This window comes from Lactuca virosa, chromosome 4 (assembly GCF_052849685.1).
Source record: "Lactuca virosa cultivar CGN04683 chromosome 4, Lactuca_virosa_CGN04683_v6, whole genome shotgun sequence".
Taxonomy (NCBI): domain Eukaryota; kingdom Viridiplantae; phylum Streptophyta; class Magnoliopsida; order Asterales; family Asteraceae; genus Lactuca; species Lactuca virosa.
In genome coordinates this window covers 393913389-393922594 of record NC_136429.1, presented here as the reverse complement: position 1 = coordinate 393922594, position 9206 = coordinate 393913389, and the positions used below count along the sequence as shown (strand labels likewise).

Here is a 9206-nt window from a genome sequence, read left to right as displayed (position 1 = left end):
GCTTGGAATTGATATCAACTCAGTTAATTGCTAAGTGTATGCTTTAAAAGTTGTATACTATTTGGTTCATATAGCCCTAGAATTATCGGTTTAGCCTCATTTCATGTTCCTTGTTTGGTTGTGGATTTAGGGTAGAACTATTATTCGACAGTCTATGTGATTCAATTTCATGTTCCTTGTTTGGCTTCCTCCAGTCCTCTTCGTAGCGGTATCCACTTGAGTAGAACACTTGAGCTTTCCTATTCCCGTTTTCGTCTAGATGACAATCTTTCGTCAAGTGTAGACCATTACAATTTTCACAACCCATACGTATAGCCTGGACGGATTGGTCCATCTTGGTCATTCTTTTATCCATGCTACTTAACATTGCCAATACCGTTGCCATATCTTCCGAAGCACCATTCCTGATTCCCCTAGTACCATCATTACGAGGGTTGTGGTATTCCCGTGAATGCTTTGAAAACTCTTCGATTAATTCTTTAATTTCAGCAGAATTTTTCTTAGTTAAACGTCCTTGAGAATCAAGGAGTTGCCTCGTCGTGACGTTCACCCCATCGTAGAAGATCGAGACTTCTTGTTGCTCGTTTAGATCATTTTGGGGACAATTTCTTATTAACCCTTTGCATCGCTCCCAAGCCTAGTACAAGGGCTCCCCACTTGTTGCTCAAATTTTTCTATAGCCTTCTTGAGTTTAGAAACTTTTGATGGTGGGTAAAATTGTTGTAGGAATTCTTCAAGCATTTGGTGATTGAACCTGGTGAAAGTGCCTTCAACCAATCTTTACCTTCTCCTTTAAAAGTAACCAGAAGCATTCTTAACAAGACAGTCTCTCGAGGTACATTACGAATATTGAAATAGTCGGCTATGTCATTGACTTCATCGAGGTACTTGTATGAATCTTCATGATCTTTTCTTGAAAATGGAATATCCTTTAGCGCGGTAAGGATATGTCCCTTAAGCTCGAAGGTAGCAGTAGCGGGAATTACGGGTTGCACAAGTCCTTGATTGGTGTCCTCTTGTATTCTCTTCTTGTAGGCCTCCATCGTCATGCCAGCAATGTCCGTCATGATTCTTTTTGGCTCGCTTTTGGGTTCACTACTTTTGTCGGATTCTGATTCGGGCTCGTAACCGGATTCCTTTTTGGTAGGAGTCTTCTCAAAGAATTCGAACGTGCTCTCGTTTTTTAAAATTTTCCTTGATCCTCCTACGTTCTTGTCCTTCTTCTTATGAAAAGTTGACTCTGGATCTTCAAGTGGTAGTTTCAATGGTGTGTTTGATCTACGGGTCATATACTACTGCAACAAAAACAAAAATAAAAACGTAAAATCGAGCAAAAACTAATTAAAATTCCCTACTAAATGATTACCACGACTTGGTAATGATACCACCTCGTGGTGAAGCAGATAAATTAAACAGAAAGCAAAAACTGAAGAAAACGTCAAATATCTGAGTTCACGTCGTGAGCTTTAAGAGCTCACATCGTGAGTACAGTAATTCAGAAAAAAAAACTAATGCTAAAAATTAACTTTTTGCAGGTTTTACCCCACAAAAAGGATTGATTAACCTAAAGAAATTAAATTAAAAACTAAAATAGTTGTTCCCCGGCAACGGCGCCAAAAACTTGAAGTGTCGTAATTATTACACCTACTATTAGTTTTACCAACTATCTAACTAACTATTATGACTTAAGACAGTGGACCTATTCGCAAATAATATAACACAAATAGTCGGGTATCGAACTACTAATAGATTAATCCAAAAACAAGAAAAAGTCAAAAAGGGTTTTATCTGATTTTTCAAGTTCAGACAAACTTAAACACTTAACTAATACGGTTGTTATCAATATATTAAAAACACTTTCGTTTAGTTTGAATCCACTTATTCTCTATGGTTAGTTACTAATTATGGATTATTAAAGTTGGTTACCAATTATTATGTAATTAGCAATTCAAATCCAAATTTACTAATATTTTCACCAATTCATGAACCACCTTGTATGGTCATACACAAGCAAAACACTGAATTAGTTATTATTTATAGATAGGTTATGTAAGATTTATCTAAGCGAACACAATTATGATCACAATTTATGTTCTCCAGCACAGATAAACGTTTTACGTTTATTACTTATCTAAGATTTGGTTGATCCTAACTCTAGTAATTTAATGGTCACTAAATCATTAGGTAATCATCAAGTTCATGTAATTTAATGGTCACTAAGCTACACTTAACTTGAAATTAAGCAACAAAATCACAACTTTAACATGCTAGGTAATGATAATCAAACACATGCACAAAACCAACTATTAAATTCCATAAATTAATAAACTAAGCAATAGATTTAAAGTATCATCCAGCTAAACGAAAGCAAATAAGTTAAACTACTCATGGATGAAAACAAAAACATAAGTTCAACATAAATCAACATGATTAAAGCAAATCAAACCGATGAGATGATGTGTTCTTCAATCTCCTAATCTCCAAGCTATTTCTCCTTTAAAGTATTGTTTTGTGCACTTCTCTGAACTCTAAAATCGGATATCTCATAATACCTCTCCTCCAAAAAGCTCTCTAAATCGTAAGAGTGAAGGGACATTTATAGTTTACCAAAATATGTGGCTCACGTCGTGAGAATTGGTGTCTCACATCATGAGCTCATTAGTTATCTGTACTAGGCAAGGATTCTGACTTCCTGCATGCTAATCTTCTAGAATATCCTCCTCACGTCGTGAGGTTGGTTGCCACGTCATGAGTTGGGTTTTTTTGCTGGAATTTTCTTCTTTTAATCTTCAATCCTCCAAATTTCCAATCCTTGTCAATTATGGTCCATATTCTTCAAGAGTGTTCCATTTGGCTGCAAAGTAAAATTTAATTCAATAAGTACCACATATCTTTGCAAATAACCAAAATATTACTTAAAATGTATTAAGATATTGCCTAAAAATATGTATAAATATAGCAATATCACCTAGGAATGCCATAGTAGGATTTGTATGATGTTAGCATAGTGATGGAGTGCATAGATCTAGTGTAGTGATTTAGGGGGTTCAGGATGGTTCTTGAGGAAAGTAAATATTGGTGTGGAAGCTAGTATTGGTTTGGTACTACCAAAAGCACAGGATCTGTACTTCAGATAGGAACGATCTTGGAGATTCTAAGGGTATTGTAGATAGGAAGTCTCGTTGATATTTTTTATGATCGTTTGTATGTTTGTATTTCAGTTAGTGCCGAGCATGGTGTCCACCCGAGGAACAGCTTCTGTATATGGTTCAGCCGCTGGTGTCGAACCCATTGATGAGCTGCTACGCGAGTTTATCACTTTAGAGATCACTCGCAGTATCATGGAGGCCACCCCTGTGGTTTTTGATACCATCAAGGATGGGATTATGGAGCTTCTGGATGATCGATTCAGTGCCCTTCGAGAAGAGATCGATGCGGGACAATTAGGAGCTCGGACTCCCTCATTTTGGGAGTTCAAGGCATGTAGAGCTTCAGAGTTCTTTGGGGCCAAGGACCCCATTGTTAGCCACCGATGGATTGCTGACATGGAGAATGATTAGCGAACGAGCTTCTACCCCGAGGAGGAGAAGGTGGGATTTGCCTCCTGCCTTCTGAGAGACCGAGACCGTGACTAGTGGGAGGAGGTCGGTCGTACTATAGGGACTGAGGCGGCGGTGGCCATTTCTCGGGGGAAGTTTGTGTCAAGATTTCACGAAGAGTTTTCATCAGCGATTGAGGTGCAGCAGCTGGTAAGGGAGTTTTAGGACCTTCATTAGACTATTGAGATCGCGGCAGAGATCACCCCCAAGTTCCATGAGAGAGACCTGTTGGTTCTGTAGTATGTTGTGGATGAGGAGATGAATAAGATGAGGTATCATGACATGTTGAAGGATAAGATCAAAGAGTTTGTGATCTATTCAGGTCCAAGACCCTAAATGATATGATTGCGAGGGCCCGGGAATGGGAGATCGAGCTGGAGCTCTGGGAAAAATGCAAGCCGGAGCAGGTACAGACAACAGTGGGTCAAGCTAAGAATCCCAAGACTTTTGATCAACACACCAGAGGCCAGAAGGTTCAGAGTTGTTGTGGAAAGCTGTACGGTGGGGCATGTCAAGCAGTGGGTTCAAGTAGTTTCAGATATGGTCAGACGGGTCATATAAGTAGGTACTGCCTCCGGGGTACACTGATTTTCTTTCATTGCAATCAGACCGGCTATAAAAAGGCCGATTGTCCAAGATTTTCAGGAGGGGCAGTTGCAAAACCTACACCAACTGTGACATCCGCCTAAAATGGATTCGGGTCAACCCAACCCAATTGGAAATTTAATAAACCCTACTCAAGATTACTTGACGCTAATAGGATCAAAACCCATACAATACGATATAACTTGACGTTAATAGCAACATAGTATTGTACAACGTTATAACTATAATCCAAGTAAATTATGATACCATATTAAAATCAAATCAAAGTATAATGCTCTAATTAAATTAAAAGAATCAAACTTGAATTCTCTAATTAAACTTCAAATCAAAGTAGATTGTTATAATCAAATAATAACCTATCTTTTATAAAACTCCATTTTTATAAACTTTACATTAAATTTTATAAAACTCTATTTTTTATAAACTTTACTTTAAATTTTATAAAACTCATATATTAATTATGTAAAAGATGCTTGTGTTAGTGGGAAATTATGAAGACCACCAAAAGCAAAAAGATTATTCCCATGGTCTCCCACTCACACCTCCCATCCACTTTCCTTTCCTTTTTCTCCCAACACATTATTCTCTTCACCACTTAAATCTTCTCTATTCTTGCTCTCACTCTCAATCTCGAAATTTCCTCCAAGAATACTCATATTCCATCCAAGAACAATCTATTATACTCAAATCTTCATCCCTCTTGAAGCATTCACCAAGGTATGTTGTTAAAAGTTTCAAATTCATACAAGAAACAAATTAAATCCACCAAAATATCTAAAACTCATTTTTTTCATAAACCTGATTTTTCTCAGAATACTATCAATAAAATAAGAAGTTCTGGAAATTTTCAGAAAATAACTTATTTTTATTGAATTATCATAATTATTTCAATAAAGTAGGGCAATAATTCACATAAAATACTTGTTGCATTCAATAAATTCTGAGAAAATTCTGGGATGACCTGTATACTGATTAAACATGATATATGAAGTTTCATGCATTTATATTACTGTTTACTATTATTTATGATTTTATTGATTAATTAATAATTAAATATATAAAAAATACTTCCCATAGTCACAAATATCTGAAACTTATACACTGGGCTCTACATCATGTTATAAAACTATGGTTAATTTTACAGATTTTTTGAGAATCATTTACTATTTTTCCCGAATTTTGTGTTGTTTAATCATTAAAATATTAAATAAATAATAAAACAGTTCAGAAAAATATACAAATTTTACAGTAATTCATATTGTATGAAATAATGATTTCCTAATAATTTCATAATTTTTCAATACTGTTTACTATTTAAAACTATTTTCCTAAGTATTTAAGCATGTAAAAATGCATTTTAATGATTATTTCATATAAATAATTGTTAAAATCTGTAAATAATTATAATTGGGCAAGTTATTATTTTAATAAGAAATTATTAAAATCTGGCCTAAATTGAAAATATAAATTAATTATGCAAAGTAAGTAATTCAATTTAAAATTCATTTAACAAATAAATACCTTAATATTATAATCAAAATGAATTATTGTTAATTCATCTAATATAAGAATACGTGTCTAATTATTTGTATTAATACTCCATTCTTGTTTAGCAGTTCCTAAACCAAAACTATTAATTATATTAGGTTCTACCCCATTTTGACTCGAATCGTCTATCGTACGACACACGCATTTCGTTTTGGGACTAAGGTGAGTAATCTACCCCATACTTTATAATTTTCAATACTTTTGGGGTGTATCATGTGGTTCTAATATGTTCCAACTTCATTTTATTGTTTTATCACAATTGAGACATTGTTGGGACATTTATACGTGAGTCATTAATTGTATAACTATTGTTCGTTTACGCTACATGTACGTGTAGTGCATTATCATTTTTAGTCTAATCTCCATGACTATGCCCGTATTCTTGAGGTACGTTATGGACAATAATAGCGCTATTGGGTTGACCACCCCGCCTTGGGACGCTAAGGTGATTGATCACACGTGGTTGAGTGTGTATGATGATTAGATGCTCCATCCTATATATATATTTATATATATACATATGTATATATATAGGGTGAGGACTTATTGTTGTTGTTATCAATTGTTAATCAATTTTTGATTTATAAACCGTTATCTCAAATACAATTGTTTGGCGACTTCAAAAGAAAACAGATTTCAAATTATAAATGTTTCAACTTCACAATTTTCTCTACTAAAATTTGATTACTCACCAACTCTAGTAGTTGACCTGTTTTTACCCATGATGCAGATTTGAAGAATGAAGAATGATGAAAAATAGGTTGTGCCTTAGAAATCCACAAGACAATTTAAATTTGATGTAATAAATGTGGTTTGCATTTGTATTTGTACTTGTATGTTGTGGATCTTGTTTGCATACTTAGTACTTAATTGAATCTAATCACATTATAACCTAGTTGTCATGAGACTTTGAACAATATATCACGCCTTGATCGATTCCGACAAGGATCGAGGTATGACAGATTGGTATCAGAGCCCTTGACTATAGGGAATTAGGTTAATTGCCTTGACCTAGTCTATAGCCTCTAGGGTCCTCTCGTATGCTAGTTTATAAAATGCACACACAACTGTATGCAATTCGCACTTAGAAAATCCTAGGAATACCTTTGTGTGTTAATTGCTCCCTTATGTGCATACGTATTACTCCTGACACTTATATGTGTGCATACACTTGTGAATATTCTCCACTTTCTCTGAAAATCACACACATACTCAAGTTGTTTAACAAAATGTATATACATATATGTATTCCTTAGAGCTCATAGGAAATTCAAAGTCATCCACTCTAGTTGGGTAGGATCATAGTAATGGACGCGTAGTAACTGGAAGGGGGAGGTGCCGGTAGCCCGAAAGTCCTGACTAGGTTAGCATTCGTATACATCCCAATCAACCGAGGGACCAGTTTGCTTATCTGGGGACCAAAGGCGAGAGTTCCCAAACCTATAGGCCAAAGCGCGTCATTCACATTACTTTTGAGCCATCAAAATACCCGACCTTATCAAACGTATCCGAAAGGATACACTCCAAAATGGCCAACTCATTGGACTATTAAGTTCCCTAATGGGCCTAGAAGTGGGAAAGAAATGTGAAAACTTAGTTTTGTGGGGGCCCACGCAAGTGCTACATGTTTCACATTTAGTAACCATGGAAAGCCCAAAAGGTGCCCAACACTCCTAACCATGGCCCAACAAGTGTTTTACAATTATTTTACCCAACAATGTCTAAAAACTTTATTTCCATAATCAATTTACAAATAACTCACAAGTCCATATGCGTGTTTCTCGTAGATGGCATTACGACCCCCATACGCTGCTCGCAACAACAGAAGGCTAGCTGCCCTGGTCGCCAAGGAGGTAGCAAACGTCATCCCAACAATTGCAACCCAACTTCATTCTCTTCAGCCACAAGCTCCAGCAACAACTCCTCGTTGCTCGTTCAAGCACTTTCGTAACTGCAATCCGCCTTACTTCAAAGGCACCGATGGTGCCACCGCACTCCTCACATGGATTGAAGAAATGGAGAGTACTTTCATCCATAGCGAGTGTCCTGAGGACCTGATGGTCCGTCATGCTACAGGGTGCCTCCTAGGTCATGCTCTCACATGGTGGAACCTAGAAAAATGGGCAAAGGGAGAGGATGTTGCCTTGGGAATGACCTGGTCAAAACTAAAAGAACGCATGATGGAGAAGTTCTGCCCTGACAGCGAATTGCAAACTCTCGAGGATGAATTCTGGAATCTGAAACAGGAGGGAGGCGACAACGCGACCTACACCAATAGATTCCATGATCTCTCGAGACTCCTACCTCACATGGTTCAACCTATGAAAACTGCAATACGCCGCTACATCAAAGGGTTACCACGCCAGATCCGTGATTCGGTGACCAGCAGCAGGCCATATACCCTAGAATCTGCCATTGAATTAGTAGGTCAACTCAACGAGGACAATGTGAACGATGGTGTCCTCCCACGCAAGGGTTCAAAGATGTCAACTGAAAAGTCGACCCCTGAGACCCCCCAAATTGTCAAGTCCGAGTCCTCCCACCGACATGACAAAAAGAAGCGGAAAAGTCATCACCACAACCATGTTGTTATTACCCCTGCTACTCCTATCACCCAAGTCACCCCACCAGCCCAACCAAATAAAAAGCCGTATACCGGACCTCACCCCCTCTATAACCACTGTAACTATCACCATATGACCACTAGCCCGTGTCGCCTCTGTACGAATTGTGGTCGCTATGGCCACTTGGCGGACACATGTCGTGCACCAAAAACTCAGCGACCACTCTATCTACCCTCAAATCAGCAAACACAAACCCGGTATCCAACTGGAACATGCTTCAACTGTGGTGACCCCACCCATTTCAAAAACGCGTGTCCTAGGTTAGTCAATATCATCAACACCCAAGCCCAGGCAAATCCAACAATGCATGTTCCAGCTCCCAAAGGCCGAGCCTTTGTCATTACCGCAACCCAAGCAAAGACCGATAACAAGGTCGTAAATGGTACGTTTCTCATAAATAACTGCTACGCGTCTGTACTTTTTGATTCAGGTGCCGATAAAAGTTTTGTGTCTTTGGAATTTGAGCCCATACTTCACACACCTCGCACGATTCTTAATGAGTACTTTACCGTAGAATTCGCCGATGGAAAATACGTTTCACTCAATGCAGTCATCCAAGATTGCACTTTCGATTTTTCCGGTCATAAATTTTCTGTCAATTTAGTTCCTATGGAACTTGGTAGCTTCGACATCATCGTAGGAATGGATTGGCTATCCCAAAACCATGCTGAAATAGTATGTTACGATAAGTTCATTCGTATTCCTCTCGCCGACGGTCAAAGTCTTCGTATTTATGGCGAGACTCATTCGAAAAAGCTTAGTCTTATGTCATGTACTCAAGCTCGATCATATCTACGAAAAGAATACATGGATTTCTTAGCCCATGTGG

The 9206-nt window shown here is 37.6% G+C and overlaps 1 non-coding gene across 1 annotated transcript; it reads left to right on the top strand.

Annotated features, from left to right (window-relative positions):
* Positions 1-587: 587 nt before the first annotated feature.
* On the top strand, positions 588-693 carry LOC145110508 (small nucleolar RNA R71). The gene has a single exon (XR_013709887.1). It is a non-coding gene; the product is annotated as a small nucleolar RNA R71 (small nucleolar RNA).
* The last annotated feature ends 8513 nt before the right edge of the window (positions 694-9206 follow it).